The sequence below is a fragment of the Triticum urartu genome, chromosome 7A (assembly GCF_056163025.1).
Source record: "Triticum urartu cultivar PI428250 chromosome 7A, HENAU_Tu73, whole genome shotgun sequence".
NCBI classification, from domain to species: Eukaryota; Viridiplantae; Streptophyta; class Magnoliopsida; order Poales; family Poaceae; genus Triticum; species Triticum urartu.
The window spans coordinates 484,693,490-484,713,872 of record NC_141879.1 but is presented as its reverse complement, the minus strand read 5'-3'; positions in this window follow the sequence as shown (position 1 = coordinate 484,713,872).

Here is a 20,383-nt window from a genome sequence, read left to right as displayed (position 1 = left end):
TGAACTCCTTCGTCCAGACTCCTTCATTTGCTGCTTCTGAAGCAGCTATGTACTCCGCTTCACATGTAGATCCCGCCACGATGCTCTGTTTGGAACTGCACCAACTGATGGCTCCACCATTATATATAAATAATTATCCGGTTTGTGCCTTAGAGTCATCCAGATCAGTGTCAAAGCTTGTATCGACATAACCGTTTATGACGAGCTCTTTGTCACCTCCATAAACGACAAACATATCCTTAGTCATTTTCAGATATTTCAGGATGTTCTTGACCGTTTTCCGGTGATCCATTCCTGGATTACTTTGGTACCTCCCTGCTAAACTAATAGCAAGGCACACATCAGGTCTGGTACACAGCATTGCATACAAGATAGAACCTATGGCTAAGGCATATACAGGGAATGACTTTCATTTTCTCTCTATCTTCTGAAGTGGTCGGGCATTGAGTCTGACTCAACTACACACCTTGTAATACATGCAAGAACCCTTCCTTTGACTGATCCATTTTCAACATTTTCAAAACTTTATCAAGGTATGTGCTTTCTGAAATTCCAATTAAGCGTCTTGATCTATCTGTATAAATCTTGATGCCCAATATATAAGCAGCTTCACCGAGGTCTTTCATTGAAAAATTCTTATTCAAGTATCCTTTTATGCTATCCAGAAATTTTGTATTATTTCCAATCAATAATATGTCATCCACATATAATATTAGAAATGCTATAGAGCTCCCACTCACTTTCTTGTAAATACAGGCTTCTCCAAAAGTCTGTATAAAACCATATGCTTTGATCACACTATCAAAGCGTATATTCCAACTCCGATAGGCTTGCACCACTCCATAAATGGATCGCTGGAGCTTGCACACTTTGTTAGCATCTTTAGGATCGACAAAACCTTCTGGTCGCATCATATACAACTCTTCTTTAAGAAATCCATTAAGGAATGTAGTTTTGACATCCATTTGCCAAATTTCATAATCATAAAATGCGGCAATTGCTAACATGATTCGGACAGACTTAAGCATTGCTACGGGCAAGAAGGTCTCATCGTAGTCAACTCCTTGAACTTGTCGAAAACCTTTTGCAACAAGTCGAGCTATGTAGACAGTAACATTACCGTCAGCGTCAGTCTTCTTCTCGAAGATCCATTTATTCTCTATGGCTTGCCGATCATCGGACAAGTCAACCAAAGTCCACACTTTGTTCTCATACACGGATCCCATCTTAGATTTGATGGCCTCAAGCCATTTCGCGGAATCTGGGCTCATCATCGCTTCCTCATAGTTCGTAGGTTCGTCATGGTCAAGTAACATGACCTCCAAAACAGGATTACCGTACCACTCTAGTGTGGATCTTACTCTGGTTGACATACGAGGTTCGGTAGTAACTTGATCAGAAGTTTCATGATCATCATCATTAACTTCCTCACTAATTGGTGTAGGAATCACTGGAACTGATTTCTATGATGAACTAATTTCCAATTCTAGAGAAGGTACAATTACCTCATCAAGTTCTACTTTCCTCCCACTCACTTCTTTCGAGAGAAACTCCTTCTCTAGAAAGGATCCATTCTTAGCAACGAATATCTTGCCTTTGGATCTGTGATAGAAGGTGTACCCAACACTCTCCTTTGGGTGTCCTATGAAGACACATCTCTCCGATTTGGGTTTGAGCTTATCAGGTTGAAGCTTTTTCACATAAGAATCGCAGCCCCAAACTTTAAGAAACGACAACTTCTGTTTCTTGCCAAACCACAGTTCATATGATGTCGTCTCAATGGATTTAGATGGTGCCCTATTTAACGTGAATGCAGTCGTCTCTAAACCATAACCCCAAAACGATAGCGGTAAATCAATAAGAGACATCATAGATTGCACCATATCTAATAAAGTGTGGTTACGACGTTCGGACACACCATTACGCTGTGGTGTTCTAGGTGGCGTGAGTTGCAAAACTATTCTGCGTTGTTTCAAATGAAGACCAAACTCATAACTCAAATATTCACCTCCACGATCAGATCGAAGAAATTTTATTTTCTTATTACGATGATTTTCCACTTCACTCTGAAATTTTTGAACTTTTCAAATGTTTCGGATTTATGTTTCATCAAGTAGATATACCCATATCTGCTCAAATCATCTGTGAAGGTCAGAAAATAACGATACCCGCCGGGAGCCTCAACACTCATCGGACTGCATACATCAGTATGCATTATTTCCAACAAGTCAGTTGCTCGCTCCATTGTTACGGAGAACGGCGTCTTAGTCATCTTGCCCATGAGCCATGTTTCGCAAGCATCAAGTGATTCCAAAAGTCCATCAGCATGGATTTTCTTCATGCACTTTACACCAATATGACCTAAACGGCAGTGCCACAAATAAGTTGCACTATCATTATTAAACTTGTATCTTTTGGCTTCAATACCATGAATATGTGTATAACTACTATCGAGATTCAACAAAAATAGACCACTCATCAAGGGTGCATGACCATAAAAGATATTACTCATATAAGTAGAACAACCATTATTCTCTGATTTAAATGAATAACCGTCTCGCATCAAACATGATCCAAATATAATGTTCATGCTTAACGCTGGCACCAAATAACAATTATTCAGGTCTAAAATTAATCTCGAAGTTAGATGTAGAGGTAGCATGCCGACGGCGATCACATCGACTTTGGAACCATTTCCCACATGCATCGTCACCTCGTCCTTTGCCAATCTTCGTTTAATCCGTAGCCCCTGTTTTGAGTTGCAAATATGAGCAACAGAACCAGTATCAAATACCCAGGCGCTACTACGAGCATTATTAAGGTACACATCAATAACATGTATATCAAATATATCTTTCACTTTGCCATCCTTCTTATCCGCCAAATACTTGGGGCAGTTCCGCTTCTAGTGACCAGTCCTTTGCAGTAGAAGCAGACAGTTTCAGTCTTAGGTCCAGACTTGGGCTTCTTCACTTGAGCAGCAACTTGCTTGCCGTTCTTATTTAAGTTCCCTTACTTCCCTTTGCCCTTCTTGTTGAAACTAGTGGTCTTGTTAACCATCAACACTTGATGCTCCTTCTTGATTTCCACCTCCGCAGCTTTTAGCATCGCGAAGAGCTTGGGAATTGTCTTATACATCCCTTGCATATTATAGTTCATCATGAAGCTTTTGTAGTTTGGTAGAAGTGATTGAAGAACTCTGTCAATGACACTATCATCAGGAAGATTAACTCCCAGTTGAGTCAAGTGGTTGTGGTACCCAAACATTCTGAGTATATGTTCACTGACATAACTATTCTCCTCCGTTTTGTAGTTGTAGAACTTATTGGAGACTTCATATCTCTCAATCCGGGCATTTGCTTGAAATATTAACTTCAACTCTTGGAACATATCATATGCTCCATGATGTTCAAAACGTCGTAGAAGTCCCGGTTCTAAGCCGTAAAGCATGGCACACTGAACTATCGAGTAGTCATCAGCTTTGCTCTGCCAGACGTTCATAACATCTGGAGTAGCTCTTGCAGCGGGTTTTGCACCTAGCGGTGCTTCTAGGACGTAATTCTTCTGTGCAGCAATGAGGATAATGCTCAAGTTATGGACCCAATCAGTGTAATTTCTACCATCATCTTTCATCTTATCTTTCTCTAGGAACGCGTTAAAATTCAAAGGAACAGTAGCACGGGCCATTGATCTACAATAACATAGACATGAAAAATACTACCAGGTACTAAGTTCATGATAAATTGAAGTTCAATTAATCATATTACTTAAGAACTCCCACTTAGATAGACGTCCTCTACTTTGTTGTTGCAAGTTTTACGTGGCTGCTAATCGTTCTTACCTATGCATCAAAACCACAATGATTTTTTGTCAAGTGTGTTGTCTTAACCTTCAACAAGGACCGGGCATAGTCAAACTCGATTCAACTAAAGTTGGGGAAACAGACACCTGCTATTGTTGAGGAAATCGTTAACTGGTAACTGCTCGGTTGGCTGGCGAGTAGGGGATTAATAGGCTAATCGGCAAGTTAATCGGCCATTTAATCAATTAATCGGACGACTTATCAATTTATCGGCTACTCGGTGACCCTATGAGTAGGGATTAATTGGCAAGTTAACTGGTTAATCGGATGAATTCTTAAACAGGGCCTGCTAGCCACATGTGTGCGAAGCACATCGGTAGAACCAGTCTCATGAACGTGGTCATGTAATGTCGGTCCGGGCCGCTTCATCCAACAATACCGACGAATCAAAGTAAGACGTTGCAGGTAAGCAGTATGACTATTATCGCACGCAACTCTTTGTGTCCTACTCGTGCATATAACATCTACGCATAGACCTGGCTCAGATGCCACTGTTGGGGAACGCAGTATTTCAAAAAAATTACCCACGATCACGCAAGATCTATCTAGGAGATGCATAGCAACGAGTGGGGAGAGTGTGTACACGTACCCTCATAGACCGAAAGCGGAAGCGTTTAGTAACGCGGTTGATGTAGTCAAACGTCTTCGCGATCCAACCGATCCAAGCACCGAACGTACGGCACCTCTGCATTCAGTAGACGTTTCGCTCGATGACGTCCCTCGAACTCTTGATCCAGTTGAGGCCGAGGAAGAGTTCCGTCGGCACGATGGCATGGCGACGGTGATGATGAAGTTATTGGAACAGGGCTTCGCCTAAGCACTACGACGATATGACCAAGGTGTGTAACTGTGGAGGGGGGCACCGCACACGGCTAAGAGAAGACTTGGTGTACCTTTGGAGTGCCCCCTCCCATAGAATTAAAGGGGGAGGAGAGGTGGCTGGCCCAAGGGGGGCGCCATGGGGTGGAGTCCTACTTGGACTCCCGATCCAAGTAGGATTCGCCCCCCCTTCCTATTCCCACTAGGAGAAGGAGGGAAGGAGGAGGAGAAGAGAAGGAAAGGGGGGCACCCCCCCAACATAGTCCAATTCGGATTGGGCTCAGGGGAGCGGGGCGCCACCACCTGGCCGCCGCCTCCTCTCTCCACTAGGGCCCATGAAGGCCCATTAACTCCCTGGGGGTGGGGGTTCCGGTAACCCCAGGTACTTCAGAAAATGCCCGAACCTTTCCGAAACCATTCTGGTGTCCAAACACAACCTTCCAATATATCAATCTTTATGTCTCGACCATTTGGAGACTCCTCGTCATGTCCGTGATCTCACCCGGGATTCCGAACAAACTTCGGTTCATCAAATCACATCACTCATAATACAAATTGTCATCGAACGTTAAGCGTGCGGACCCTACGGGTTCGAGAACTATGTAGACATGACCGAGACACATCTCCGGTCAATAACCAATACCGGAACCTGGATGCTCTTATTGGCTCCTACATATTCTAAGAATATCTTTATCGGTCAAACCGCATAACAACATACGTTGTTCCCTTTTGTCATCAGTATGTTACATGCCCGAGATTCGATCATAGGTATCATCATACCTAGTTCTCTCGTTACCGGCAAGTCTCTTTACTCGTTTCGTAATGCATCATCCTGTGTCTAACTCATTAGAGACATTGCTTTCAAGGCTCATAGTCATGTGCATTACCGAGAGGGCCCAGAGATACCTCTCCAATACATAGAGTGACAAATCCTAATCTCGATATACGCCAACTCAACAAACACCATAGGAGACACCTGTAGAACATCTTTGTGATCACCCATTTACATTGTGATGTTTGATAGCACACAAGTTGTCCCTCCGGTATTCGGGAGTTGCATAATCTCATAGTCAGAGGAACATGTATAAGTCATGAAGAAAGCAATAGCAATAAAACTAAATGATCATTATGCTAAGCTAATGGATGGGTCTTGTCCATCACATCATTCTCTAATGATGTGATCCTGTTCATCAAATGACAACACATGTCTATGGCTAGGAAACATAGCCATATTTAATTAACGAGTTAGTCAAGTAGAGGCATACTAGGGACACTCTGTTTTTCTACGTATTCAGACACGTACTAAATTCCTGGTTAGTACAATTCAAGCATGAATAATAAACATTTATCATGATATAAGTAAATATAAATAACATCTTTATTATTGCCTCTAGGTCATATTTCCTTCACTATTTAACGTGAATGCAGCCGTCTCTAAAGCATAACCCCAAAACGATAGTGGTAAACCGGTAAGAGACATCATAGAATGCACCATATCTAATAAAGTACGGTTACGACGTTCAGACACACCATTACGATGTGGTGTTCCAGGTGGCGTGTGTTGCAAAACTATTCCACATTGTTTCAAATGAAGACCAAACTCGTAACTCAAATATTCACCTCCACGATCAGATCGTAGAAACTTTATTTTCTTGTTACGATGATTTTCCATTTCACTCTGAAATTCTTTGAACTTTTCAAATGTTTCAGACTTATGTTTCATTAAGTAGATATACCCATATCTGCTCAAATCATCTGTGAACGTTAGAAAATAATGATACCCGACGCGAGACACAACACTCATCGGACCGCGTACATCAGTATGTATTATTTCCAATAAGTCAGTGGCTCGCTCCATTGTTCCGGAGAATGGAGTCTTAGTCATCTTGCCCATGAGGCATGGTTCGCAAGCATCAACTGATACATAATCAAGTGATTCCAAAAGCCCATCAGCATGGAGTTTCTTCATGCGCTTTACACCAATATGACCTAAACGGCAGTGCCAAAAATAAGTTGCACTATCATTATTAACTTTGTATCTTTTGGCTTCAATATTATGAATATGTGTATCACTACGATCGAGATTAAACAAAAATAGACCACTCATCAAGGGTGCATGACCATGAAAGATATTACTCACATAAATAGAGTAACCATTATTCTCTGATTTAAAGGAATAACCGTCTTGCATCAAACAAGATCCAGATATAATGTTCATGCTCAACGCTGGCACCAAATAACAATTATTGAAGTCTAAAACTAATCCGGTAGGTAGAGGTAGCGTGCCGATGGGGATCACATCAACCTTGGAACCATTTCCGATGCGCATCGTCACCTCATCCTTAGCCAATCTTTGTTTAATCCGTAGCCCCTGTTTCGAGTTGCAAATATGAGCAATAGAACCAGTATCAAATAGCCAGGCGCTACTACGAGCATTATTAAGGTACACATCGTTAACATGTATATCAAATATACCTTTCACTTTGCCATCCTTCTTATCCGCCAAATACTTGGGGCAGTTCCGCTTCCAGTGACCAGTCCCTTTGCAGTAGAAGCACTCAGTTTCAGGCTTAGGTCCAGACTTGGGCTTCTTCCCGAGAGCAGCAACTTGCTTGCTATTCTTCTTGAAGTTGCCCTTCTTCCCTTTTCCCTTTTTCTTGAAACTAGTGGTCTTGTTAACCATCAACACTTGATGCTCCTTCTTGATTTCTACCTCCGCAGCCTTTAGCATCGCGAAGAGCTTGGGAATTGTCGTTTCCATCCCTTGCATGTTATAGTTCATCACGAAGCCTTTATAGCTTGGTGGCAGTGATTGAAGAACTCTGTCAATGACACTATTATCAGGAAGATTAACTCCCAGCTGAGTCAATTGGTTATTGTAGGATCGAAAGTATGTCTAGAGGGGGGTGATTAGACTACTTGACCAAATAAAAATCTATCCTTTTCCCAATATTAAGTCTTGGCAGATTTTAGCAACTTAGCACAAGTCAAGCAATCAACCTACACATGCAAATCTAAGAGTATAGCAGCAGAATGTAAATCATTTGCATATGAAGGTAAAGGCTGGAGTTTGGAGGGAGCAAACGCAATGTAGGCACGGAGATTTTTGGTGTGGTTCCGATAGGTGGTGCTATCATACATCAACGTTGATGGAGACTTCAACCCACGAAGGGTAACGTCTGCGCGAGTCCATGGAGGGCTCCACCCACGAAGGGTCCACGAAGAAGCAACCTTGTCTATCACACTATGGCCATCACCCACGAAGGACTTTCCTCACTAGGGTAGATCTTCACGAAGTAGGCGATCTCCTTGCCCGTACAAACTCCTAGGTTCAACTCCACAATCTTGACGGAGGCTGCCAAGTGACACCTAACCAATCTAGGAGACACCACTCTCCAAAAGGTAATAGATGGTGTGTTGATGATGAACTCCTTGCTTTTGTGCTTCAAATGATAGTCTCCCCAACACTCAACTCTCTCTCACAGATTTGGATTTGGTGGAAAGATGATTTGAGTGGAATGCAACTTGGGGAAGGCTAGAGATCAAGATTCTTGTGGCTGTAATGGAATATCTTGGTCTCAACACATGAGTAGGTGGTTCTCTCTCAAAAAATGAATGCTGGAAGTGTAGGCACGTTCTGATGGCTCTCTCCACGAATGAAGAGTGCGTGGAGGGGTATATATGGCCTCCACACAAAATCTAATCGTTACACACAATTTACCAAACTCGGTGGGACCGAATCATGAAACTAGGTCAGACCAAATTAGTTCAAAATGTGAAAGTTAGGCTTTTCGGTGGGACCGACATGTCAACTCGGTGAGACCGATTTCATTATGTTAGGGCATAACATAATCTCGGTGAGACCGATCACATAAACTCGGTGGGACCGATTTCTGTAATAGGCAAACAGAGAGTTGGTCAGGCAAACTCGGTGGGACCGAATCACTCATTTCGGTCAGACCGAAACATTACAAAAGGGAAATAGAAAGTTTGCATTGCAAACTCAGTGGGACCGGTCGCTCATCTCGGTTAGAATGAAACATTACGAAGGGAAACAAAGAGTTTGCAATCCCATCTTGGTGAGACTGAGATCCCTATCGGTGAGACCGAACTGACTAGGGTTTCTGGCAGTGGCTATGTCAAATGAACTTGGTGGCGCCGGATAGATCAAATCGGTGGGGCCAAGTTTGACTTTTGGTTTGTGACATATGTGGATATGATAAAGTAGTTGAGGGCTTTTGGAGCATATCACTAAGCATTTTGAGCAAGCAAGAGATTAAGCAACACCTCATCCCCTTTTAATAGTATTGACTTTCCTATGGACTCAATGTGATCTCGGATCACTAAAATGAAAAATTAGAGTCTTGAGCTTTTTGCCAATATGTGTCCTTAGCATTTTGAGGGGTCCATGTTCCTAGTCCATGCCATGCCAATCATTGAACTTTCTGAAATGATCATCTTGAAAGAGCATTAGTTCAATGAGCTATATGTTGTTAGGAATTACCAAAACCACCCAGGGATAGTTGCACTTTCAATATCCCCCTTTTTGGTAATTGATGGCAACATATAGATCAAAGCTTCGACAAATGATAATAAGATTTAAATGCATCGTCGCTTTGAGAAGTATGTGAGATAAGTAAGAGCGCCCCCTAAATTTGTGCATTATTTAAAATTTGCTTGTGAATGCAAATGCACAATTGATTAGGATCATGGGTTTCTCTTCCATGTCACATACATCTTGGTGGAGCGCTCAAAATGATAGAAAGTAAAAACATGCACTCATCACCAAGGCAAAGTGAATGATCATATAGAATAGATAAGAGATAACATCATTCAAGCATAAGTATTAACGTATGATATGATCAACCACATGATCAAATGAGTATCTCACACACATAAACATAAGGTATCAAGCGAGCACACAAAAGTATCAACCAAATAGAAAAGGAGACAAAAGAAGCAAAAACACTCTCTCTTGAAGCCTATGATCTATACATTTCTCCCCCTTTGGCAACAAGTTACCAAAAAGGTTGAAAATGCATAGTGATATGCGTCTCTCTAGGCTTGATCTTTGGGAGGTGGTGTTGAGAGGACTCCAAGGATGAATGCATCTATGGAAGTTGATGGAGCTGGTGGAGTGGCAACTGGAGGTGGCACTGATGTTGTGGCTGTAGGTGCTGATGAAGTTGCTCTTGTGTCAGTCATGGGCACTGCAGTAGATCTCTGACCTCTTGGCACTCTCTGAAAGGCATCTGTGGTAGCCTACCCTTTCCTCTCCTCAGCTTCTTCCTGGAGCTGCTCAACTGCTGTCTGCATCTCTGTCACTTTTAGATCAAGATCATAGAACTTAGTCTCAATGATCCTTTCTAGGCTCTTTTGGTTCTGAGTCAGGGTGGACAATCCTTTCTCAATCCTCAAGGTTGCTTGAATCAGATATGCAAGTCGATCTTGTTTGGTCTTGAGAAACACTTGAGATGCCTCTTCAGCACTTGGCATCTTTGCAGCTTTCTCAGCTTTGGCTTTCTCTCTTTCTCTTGTGCCTGTGCAGATGTAGGATCTTCTTCAGTCATGACAACAGTGTTGTCCTCAAAATCTGGTCTCAAGGGTAGATGCTCCTTATCTAACAAGTAGGTGACTGTGCCCATCTTGGAGTTGATGAGCATTTGAATATGTGGAGCATACCCACATGATCTCTTCTGATCTGCAGCTGTCCTCTTGACTGTTTCCACAATCAGGATCATGACTTTGAATTTTTGGGGCACATCAAACAATTGTAGCAAGTTGATGGAATGGCCTCTGATCATCTTGTGATCTCCATATTGGGGCAATAATGTATGCCTCAAGATGGTGTTAATTGTGGCCAAACCAGATAACATATAATGAACAGAGCCTAGCTTATGAGTTTCTAGGGCTTTGTCAGGAATCTCCTTGTACATTTTGGCCATTGAGTTGTGGTCTTTCTTCTTCTTGGCATAGACATCCAAGTCATCCTCGTGCTCTTCAGGGGCATTGATCAATTTTGCCCACTCAGCAACTGTTAATTGGTACCTTATACCCTCAGACATCCAAAAAATTCTTCCATAAGGATAGAAGTGTGATGTGGAGTAGAATTGCATAATAATTTCATCATTCCACTTAGTGAGTTTTTGAACCACAAAGTCATCTACTCCACAAGATCTGAAACTTTCATGCACTCTTGGAAAATGATCTTCATTCTCATCAATGTATTCCCAATCTTCCCACCTCATATCACAGACAATGGGCTTCTTATCAAGCAAGATGGTTTCATAGAAGTCCTGCTGCTCCTTAGTGTGGAACCTGTAATCCACAGCAGTCCTTCTCCTCAGAGCATATGGATCAGTTTGTCTCCAAAGTCTGAGACCTGCATCCTTCCTGATGTTCATGTCTTCTGCCACTAGATGACTATCATCATGGTCTGGGATCTTGGGCTTGAGCTTCCTAAGCACTTGGGCCTCAGCATCTTCTTCATCGATCTCAGGCACTGTGGCCTTGTTCTTTTCTGCAGTTGGAATATTCCTTGTGCTCCTGTTGGGTGCAGACTTTGAAACTGGAGAAGAAGCCTTGGGGGCTGTCTTGGGCTTAGAAGGGGCAGCCCAAGACTTTATGGCATCCCCCATCAGCTTTTGTGTCTTGGGTGCTGGTGCAGCATCCTCTTCCTATTCTTCCTCAGCTGGATCTGCCATCATAGATGATCTCCCAATGACTTTCGCCACAGTCTTCTTGACCCTTTCTTTCTTCTTCTTGCTTTCACCGGCAGCCTCTTCAGTTAACTTGGAAGTCTCAAGAGTGGAGGCTCTGGCCTTTGATATGGGAACTCTCTTAGCTGGAGCCTTCTTGTGCAGACTTGGCTTAGTTGCAGCAGCCGTAGCAGCATATTCCTTTTTCAGCACCTTCTTCTTGGAGCTCACTTCCTCCTCAGCAGCAACATAATCCTCATCTTCTGAGATAGAATGTATCTTCCTCCTTGTCCTTGTGGATGCTTTCGGCAAGTTGATTGGAGTGCTCCTGCTACCCTCATCATAACTGCCTGAGGGACTAGTGCCCTCACTCAGGTTCACCTGCTCTTCTGACTTCTTTTGGCTATCACTCTGATCTGACATTCCGACAAAGCAAACTGACTACTGACCCTGTGAATAGTTATAGATGAGATAGAGTGGATGAGAATCACAAAGTGCAGAGGTTTTGCAAAACAAATGAGTCAAAAACTTAGTTTTAGTTTTCCACAGAAAGCATTTCGGAGCTACCGATTTGTTAAACTCGGTGACACCGAAGCAACTTTTGGAGTCTAAACTAGTGAAATTGGTCAGACCAAGACACAGTTCGGTGACTCTGAGATTTCTAGGGTTTCACAGAGAGTTGAACTTGGTCACACCGATTTGCAACTTTCGGTCAGACCGAAAAGTGCAAGTGCAATGCCCTAGGCCAAATCAGTGAGACCGATTTCCACAACTCGGTCAGTCCGAGATGAGTTCAGCGGAAACCTAACTCTAAATTTTCGAATCAAATGTAATCTAAGGGATGTTCTCGCTAGACAGGATGATCTCATACATGGTAAAAACATGGCATTTGCTTTGTGTTAAGAATCGGAGTAAGGAACAACACAAAGTTTCGAACTCATACCCTAGTTCAGTGATGAGCTTGCTACAGCGGCAACGGCGGGGTTGAATTCCGTTGATGGCGACGGAGACCAGTGGAGGGAGGTCGCTGGCGATGAGAGGACGATCCGAAGACCTGAGGAGGCAGAGCAGGACACGCGCGGGCTGAAGGGTTTTGGAGAAAATTCGACCCGACGGTATATATATCCTGACCCTGTCGGTGAGACCGAGTGGAACAACTCAGTGGCATCGAGATGCAGAATCACAAGCGGTTACTGCAACTCGGTGTGACCAAAAAGTTCTAATCGGTTGCACCGAGATTGAAAACCTAGATCAACTCAGTGAAGTCAGTCAGACCGAAATGGATGAATCGGTTAGACTGAAATGCACAGAGAGGTTTTGGAAGTTTAAGTCTATGATGAACCGGGGACTCTGAGTGCTCCTCGCACAGAGTGTTTGAATCTGACTTGATCAAACTTTGTGATGTTGCATGAATAGAGTTTGAGACGAGAAAAGCATAGATAGCTAGAGGAGGTTCTTAGGCATTCTTGTCCATCCATTTGGCAAAAGAGAAAGAGCCAAACAATCAAAGCAATAAATGGGTGTTCTCGAATGAGTAAAATATGCAACCAACATGCTCACACAATAAAATGGCAAATGAAATATGTGACAAAGCATGCACAAACACTCTAGCATCTATCAAGCAATTGGTGACGACTAGGTCATCTATATATGAGTATAGTGACTTAGGAGTCAAATGAGAACATTTCATCATAGGTCATACTCATCGTTCAAGCACAAGTGGGGTTACCACTTTTACATAAAGCATTGTTGTGTTCACAGCATTAGAGTTGCTTTAGCTCAATATTTTGATTAAAGCTCCCCCTAGATGTGATATCCCCCCTAAGAGGGATGAACTAACCTTGGGTTTTGGTCGATGATGACTTCATGTAGATGTTGAAGATTTGGATTCTCAAGGTTGATGTAGATCATTCGGAGCAATCCATTGGAGTGAGTTGAACTTTCAATACCTACATGGGTTAGTCCCACAAGGAACAAACAAAGATATCCATGGACATAGAATGAAGTTCATACATGATGATGTCCATGAAAGCATTAGGTTACCTTGTCCCGTGTATTACCAACAATAGGGTTTGTGACTCCTTGAACTAGTGCAAGATGTGGAAGTTGTTTGCACTTGTTCTTGCCAAAATAATATGAGTGAAGTATGTTGGCGGAGTCACCCTTAAAAACTCTCTAGTTCTTCTTCTTCGGGATCCACATCATCTTGATGGGAATCCTTGGAGTTGTAGTTGTACTTGATGAAGTAGAACTTGATGTAGTCTTGGGAACCCACTTGACCAAGGCCTTGGGAGCTTCTTCAAATGCATCAATTTCTTCTTGAAGCTTGTCCTTGCCTTTTTGCTTGTGGTCCTGTGGTGGAAGATCATCTTGAGCTTGTGTCCCCTTGAAAGAAGTAGGATCATACTTCTCTTGTTCAGGAACAAACTTCATCTTGGGGTATTGATCTTCTTCCCACTCAACTCCATTGGCATTGAACTTTCATTCAAAACCAATCATGTTAAAACCAACACCTTTCTCTATAATTCCCTTCAATAGGCTATTTTCTTGCTCAAGTGTAACTTGGCTAAGAGAATCATTAGTGGAATGAAGAGAACTACTAGAAGCAACAACATTGGATTTAACATGATTATTGTTACTACTAGAAGAAGAATCTTTCTTACTCTTGTTGCTAGATTTTACTTGTGGCATGTAAGTAGACAAGAGTAAACGCTTGTCAATGTAAGAAGAACTTTTCTTGTGAAGATCATCATTGATTGCTTTTAAGAACCCATGCTCTTGCTCAAGGTTGAGCTTTTCAAAGCATAGCTTCTCATGAGTCTTTAAAAGCTCTCGGTGATCTTTCAAGGTAGTTTCATGAGCTAACTTAAGAGTGTTTAGTTCTTTAGTTAGACGCTCAATCTCCTTCTTATCATCGTCATTCGTTTTATCTTGGTTAGCATGATTAATAGAAAGTTCATCATAGTTTTCATCACTAGAGTTGTCAATAAGTAAATCATCATCACCTAGAAAATCATCTTCATCACTATTGAAATCAACATACTCGGGGTGTGATACCTTTGGGCCTTTAGCCATGAAGCATCTTCCATTTGGTGAGTCAAATATGTCATAGGAGTTAGTTGACACAAGTGGTAGACCGGCAACACCTTCATCTTGAGTATATTCGGAGTCGGAGTGATAACTTCTCTCGGAATGATGGTCGGAGTCAGAGCCGGATATCCATTCACCAATGTGATCTTGATGTCTTCGTTTTGTGTAGCTCCTTGATGACTTGTCCTTTCTTTCCGAATACTTGCTTCAACAAGGATCGGCCGTAGTCAAATTCGATTCAACTAAAGTTGGAGAAACATACACCCGCCAGCCACCTGTGTGCAAAAGCACGTTGGTAGAACCGGTCTCATGAACGTGGTCATGTATTGTTGGTCTAGGCTGCTACATCCAACAATACCGCCGAATCAAAATAAGACATTGGTGGTAAGCAATATGAATATTATCGCCCACAATTCTTTGTGTTCTACTCGTGCATATCATCTATGCATAGACCTGGCTCGGACGCCACTGTTGGGGAACGTAGCATGCAATTTCAAAAAAATTCCTACGATCACGTAAAATCTATGGAGATGCATAGCAACGAGAGGGGAGAGTGTGTCCACGTACCCTCGTAGACTAAAAGCGGAAGCGTTAGTTTAACGTGGTTGATGTAGTCAAACGTCTTCGCGATCCAACCGATCAAGTACCGAACGTACGCACCTCCGAGTTCAACACACGTTCATCTCGATGACGTCCCTCAAACTCTTGATCCAGTAGAGGGTCGAGGAAGAGTTCCATCAGCACGGTGGGCTGGTGATGGTGATGGTGATGTGATCCACGCAGGGCTTCGCCTAAGCACTATGACGCTATGACCGGAGGAGTAAACTATGGAGTGGGGCACCGCACACGGCTAAGAGAACAATTGATGTGCCTTTGGGGTGCCCCACGCCCCCGTATATAAAGGAGGGTATGAGGGGTTGACCGGCCAAGAGGGGCGCGCCATGGGGGGAGTCCTACTAGGACTCCTAGTCCTAGTAGGATTCGCCCCCCCCCTTTCCTTTCTTCACCGAAGGGAAAAGGAAGGAGAGGGAGTAGGAGAAGGAAAGGGGGGTGCGCATGGCGGACGACAAAGGCACAGATGGCGGACGGCAAAGACCTTTGTCGTCAGCCAACTGACGGCAACATGTCCGGCCGAACAGGCTACGGCAAAGGCTTCTATGCCATCTGCTGGCGGACAGCAAAGATACAAAGGTCTTTGTCGTCCACCAGCTGACGGCAAAGAGCCTGGACGACACACATGTCAGCTTAGGTCCGTTAATGGGTTAACAGCGTGCATTGCCGTCAGCTGGCGGACGACAAAGATCTTTGAATCTTTGCCGTCAGCCAGCAGACGGTAAATAGCATTGAATCATTGCCGTTGGCTAGCGGACGGCCAAGAGTGCCATGTGGCAGCATCTGGGGGCTGGCCTATTTGGTAGCTTTGCTGTCAGCTGGCTGACGGCAAATATTAAGCGTTCTTTGCCGTCCGCTGGCGGACGGCAAAGCAACAAAATAGGTAGCCTACTGCCCAGGTTGCATAGGTAGCTGGCACGTGGCTTGTTTGCCAACCGCTAGCTGATGGCAAAGCTCTTTGCCATCCGCCAGCGGACAACAAAGAGTCTATATAGCCCCTGTTTTTTCTTGAAATCATTCAATTTGAAAGAATTTCATACACACACACACACATATATATATATATATATGAAAATACTTTCGACAAGCATACCAACACATATACGTACCAAATCATATCCCTGCGATATGGATATGATCATACAACACATATACATAGCCAACATATCCAACAACAAGCATACAATGGTTTCATCCATACATACATATATAGGTAGCAAGTTTGACATTGTTCATTGTACAAAATCAAAACAAGAAGGAAGCATAAAAGAGAAGAGTAGACTCCATCAACGCAAGCTTTCTCATCTAAAGCAAATCTGCAAATTGGGAAAGAAGCAAGTTAGAAGAAGACTATCTAGAAAAAGAAGAAGAAGAAGAAGAGTAAGAAGAAGAGGAATAAAAGGAAGAAGAAGAAGATTTTTTTTCTCTTTATTTTTCTCCTCTCCTCTATTTTATCTTCTTCTTCTAACTAAGGTAGGTAAAGATGCCATTTTATTGCTAAGCTAGGTAAAAATGCTATGTGTAGGTCATTTTAGAGCTAAGCTAGGTAAATAGGTCATTTTGGAGCTTACTAAGGTTATTATGTCATTTTCGAGGAAAGTAAGGTAAGTCTATATCATTTTGGAGGTAACAAAGATTATCATGACATTTTTTAGGAAAGAAAGCTAAGTATAGCTCATTTTTTGTCTAACTTAGGTAGTTATGCCATTTAGGAGGAAAGTAAGCTAAGTATGCATTTGTTAAGCAAAACACTAGAGAAAACTTATCCTCATCACAACAAATGCGATGAAGATTGCAACTAAGGTATTGATCCAATGACATAATGATACCAAGTCTCATTATCAATGGCATATTTTCTAATCTTCTTAAGCTTCAGGCACATTGCATCCATCTTCAAGCGCATTGCATTCATCTTCATCTTGTGATCATCGACGACATCGGCAACTTACAACTCCAATGCCATCTTCTCTTATTCAATTCTTTTAATTTTTTCTTTCAAATACTCATTTTCTTTTTCAACTAAATTTAACTTCTTGACAACAGGGTCGGTTTCAAATTCCGGTTCACATACCTCCTAGATTAAAATATCTCTATGTCAACTTGATGGCCATAATTTTCATAAATCAGAAATGCAACAAATAGTTATGAAAGAGAATTTACCACGTCAGAATCACACATACCGTTGTCTACCACAACATTCCTGGACGACTTGCAAATGAGACAATAGTTCAAGTCCGCATACTGAAGCCTAAATAATACACATCCTTTCGCACAGCCATGTATCTTCTCATAGGGCATCTTAAGAGCACGGAGAATTTTGACTGACTGGTACAGGTTTGGAGGTAGTACATGTCCTTTGGGTAGAAAACATCCAAATATTGTCATAATTGCATCATAGCATTATCTTCCCAAGTTGAATTGAGCCTTCAGAGCCATTATTTGTGAGATGGCATCCAGCTGACAAAGCTCGGTGTGCTCGTGGAGAGGATGTTTTGAAGACTCCAACATTTCATTGAAGGCCGTCGCAGATTCCTCCATCTCATCGTCTGAGTCCCGAGCATCATCAAAGTCTTGCACCATGTCTTGCATCCCGGTACCATGCTCGTCGGTGCAACGATGAAGCACCTCAGGTCTGGCACATTGTGCAGACTTGCCATGAAATATCCACCCTGTATGATATGGCGTAAAACCCCACTTCTACAAGTGTTTGCCCATTTCATCCTCTATCCTATTGTGCCAATTGTTGCACTCGGCGCAGGGGCACCATGCTGTCCTCTGGCCATTTGCAAATGCAGCTCTCAGAAACCCCTTGGTTTTTATTAACCATTCAGTGGTCATGTCTTTCTGACTAGTGTGACCGGTGTACATCCACGCACGATTAGTCATCTTGCCTAGCTAATGGACACATAAGAAATATATATATATATATATATATCAGCACGTATATATTCATCAGTTAATGGAGTTTGTCACTTCTATTACGTCCATACAACCTAGACGCTAATAGGTAAAGATAGGTCCTAATCCCACCCGAGTATGTGTAGATTGGGTTCGTTTTCCCATGCTCTGCTCCGGATCCGACGTGAAATTTCGGCAGCACCTCCCCGCTGTTCTCCTGATACACGTCTCAGCAATGAACGGAGAGGATGTGTACCCAGAGAACAACAGGGAGGCACTGACGAAATTCTGCATCGGATCCGGAGCAGGGCATATGGGAAAATGAACCCACTCTACACCTACTTGGGTTGTCCATGGATAACGTTGGACAATTTGAAATAATCATGGTTATAAATATGCAAATGCATGCATATTTATAGATGTAACCCTTTCAAATGGGAGACGCATAGTGGTCAGATGATTCAAGACACCTATAGCTAGAAAGTTTCATCGGCACGAAGACCAGAACAGAGCAAATCAAGGGGGGAGGAGATGTCATTTCTGCTAACCCACAAATGTAGGGGTGGAGCTCAACGAACACTAGACCCTCACAGCGATGAAAAAACTGCACATTTAAATCGGAAAGATGAGTTTCATAGCAATATTGTTTTTTCCTTCAACCTAACTAAATATTTACAACAGGACGAGCGGGTTAGGGGTTCCTCTGCGTCGATAGAACCCTAAATAGCAACTACCATCGGTGCAAGATACATGACGCGCTCGACATTGAACACTAGATCCATGTCCCACAAGTGATGCCGGCGCCCGGCGTCCCGCAACAATAGTTCTGGTGGCCGATGACGGTCGAACACCTTAGCAAATTTGTCTGACAGCCTCTGCGATGAGGATTAAAGCCTAGTTTTGAAATTTCAAACAACCAAACCGCCTTGAGTCAGTTTGGGTGTTTCAAGTTTCAACATTTAGCTTTCAATCGTCATCTTTGAGGCTGCCAGACAAATTCACAATGGTGTTCGACCGCCATCGACGCCGAGAACTGTTGTTGCGGGACGCAGGACCCCTGTGTCACTTGTGGGACGTGGATGTAGTATTCGACACCGACGACCACATGTATGTCGCACTGACGATACTTGCTATTTAGGGTACCATCGACACCAAGGAACCCCCTAACCCGCTTGTCCCCGGGTTAACTAAATTAGCATGCATTCAATAAGCAAAACTACATAATCTGTTGCGTCCGTACATCATCGAATATTATCACTGATACATCTCGAATAGTATCATACATATAGCATCGCTAATACATCTAGAACCATAGCGAACGACGGGTATCGGCGTGGGCGGTGGACACCCAAAGAGAAGGAACCATCACAGGATCATAGCTCCAATGAGATCCCTGACGAACCTGCCAGGTATTGTCCAACCTGCCCTCCAACGCAACCATGTAGTGACGGATGTGCTCGTCCTCCTCGCTGACACGATGAAGTACCACCTCTGCGGTGTCCGAAAGCCTCGGCATCGTCACTAGCCCACACAACCGCCACCAAACAAGGTTCGGGTCAACGACGGGCTGACTCCTCACCAACCTGCGCCCCCTGGAAGGTAGAACCTCCCAGTACTAGCCCAGCGGAGCCCAGTCTCGGACATGGCCCCTATGATCAAGAAGGCCCCTCCACCGAGTCGACGACGAGGATGCGGGATAGGCATCGTCGACGTCGAAGCGGGAATAAATGCTTGAACTAAAAAAATAACAACAAATTTCACATGTTCAAAATAAACCAGCAACTTAACCTAAAGTAAACTAAACTAAACCTAAACTAAACTAACTAAACTAAACCTAAACTAAACTAAACTAACTAAACTAAACCTAAACTAAACCAGAAACTTGACCTAAACTAAATAAACTAAACCTAAAGTAAACTAACTAAACTAAATGATATATCTCCAACGTATCTATAATTTTTGATTGTTCCGTGCTATTATATTATCTGTTTTGGATGTTTAATGGGCTTTAATATGCTCTTTTATATTATTTTTGGGACTAACCTATTAACCGGAGGCCCAATGCCACTTTCTGTTTTTTGCCTATTTTAGAGTATCGCAGAAAAGGAATACCAAACGGAGTCCAAACGGAATGAAACCTTCGCGGTGATCTTTCTTGGACCAAAAGCAATCCAGAAGACTTGGAGTTGAAGTCTGGAACTCCATGAGGCGGCCACGAGGCAGGAGGGCGCGCCCCCACCCTCGTGGGCCCCTCGTAGCTCCACCGACGTACTTCTTTCGCCTATATATACTCTTATATCCTAGAAACATCGCAGAGAGCCATGAAACCACTTTTCCACCGTCGCAACCTTCTGTACCCGTCAGATCCCATCTTGGGGCCTTTTCCAATGATCTGCCCGAGGGG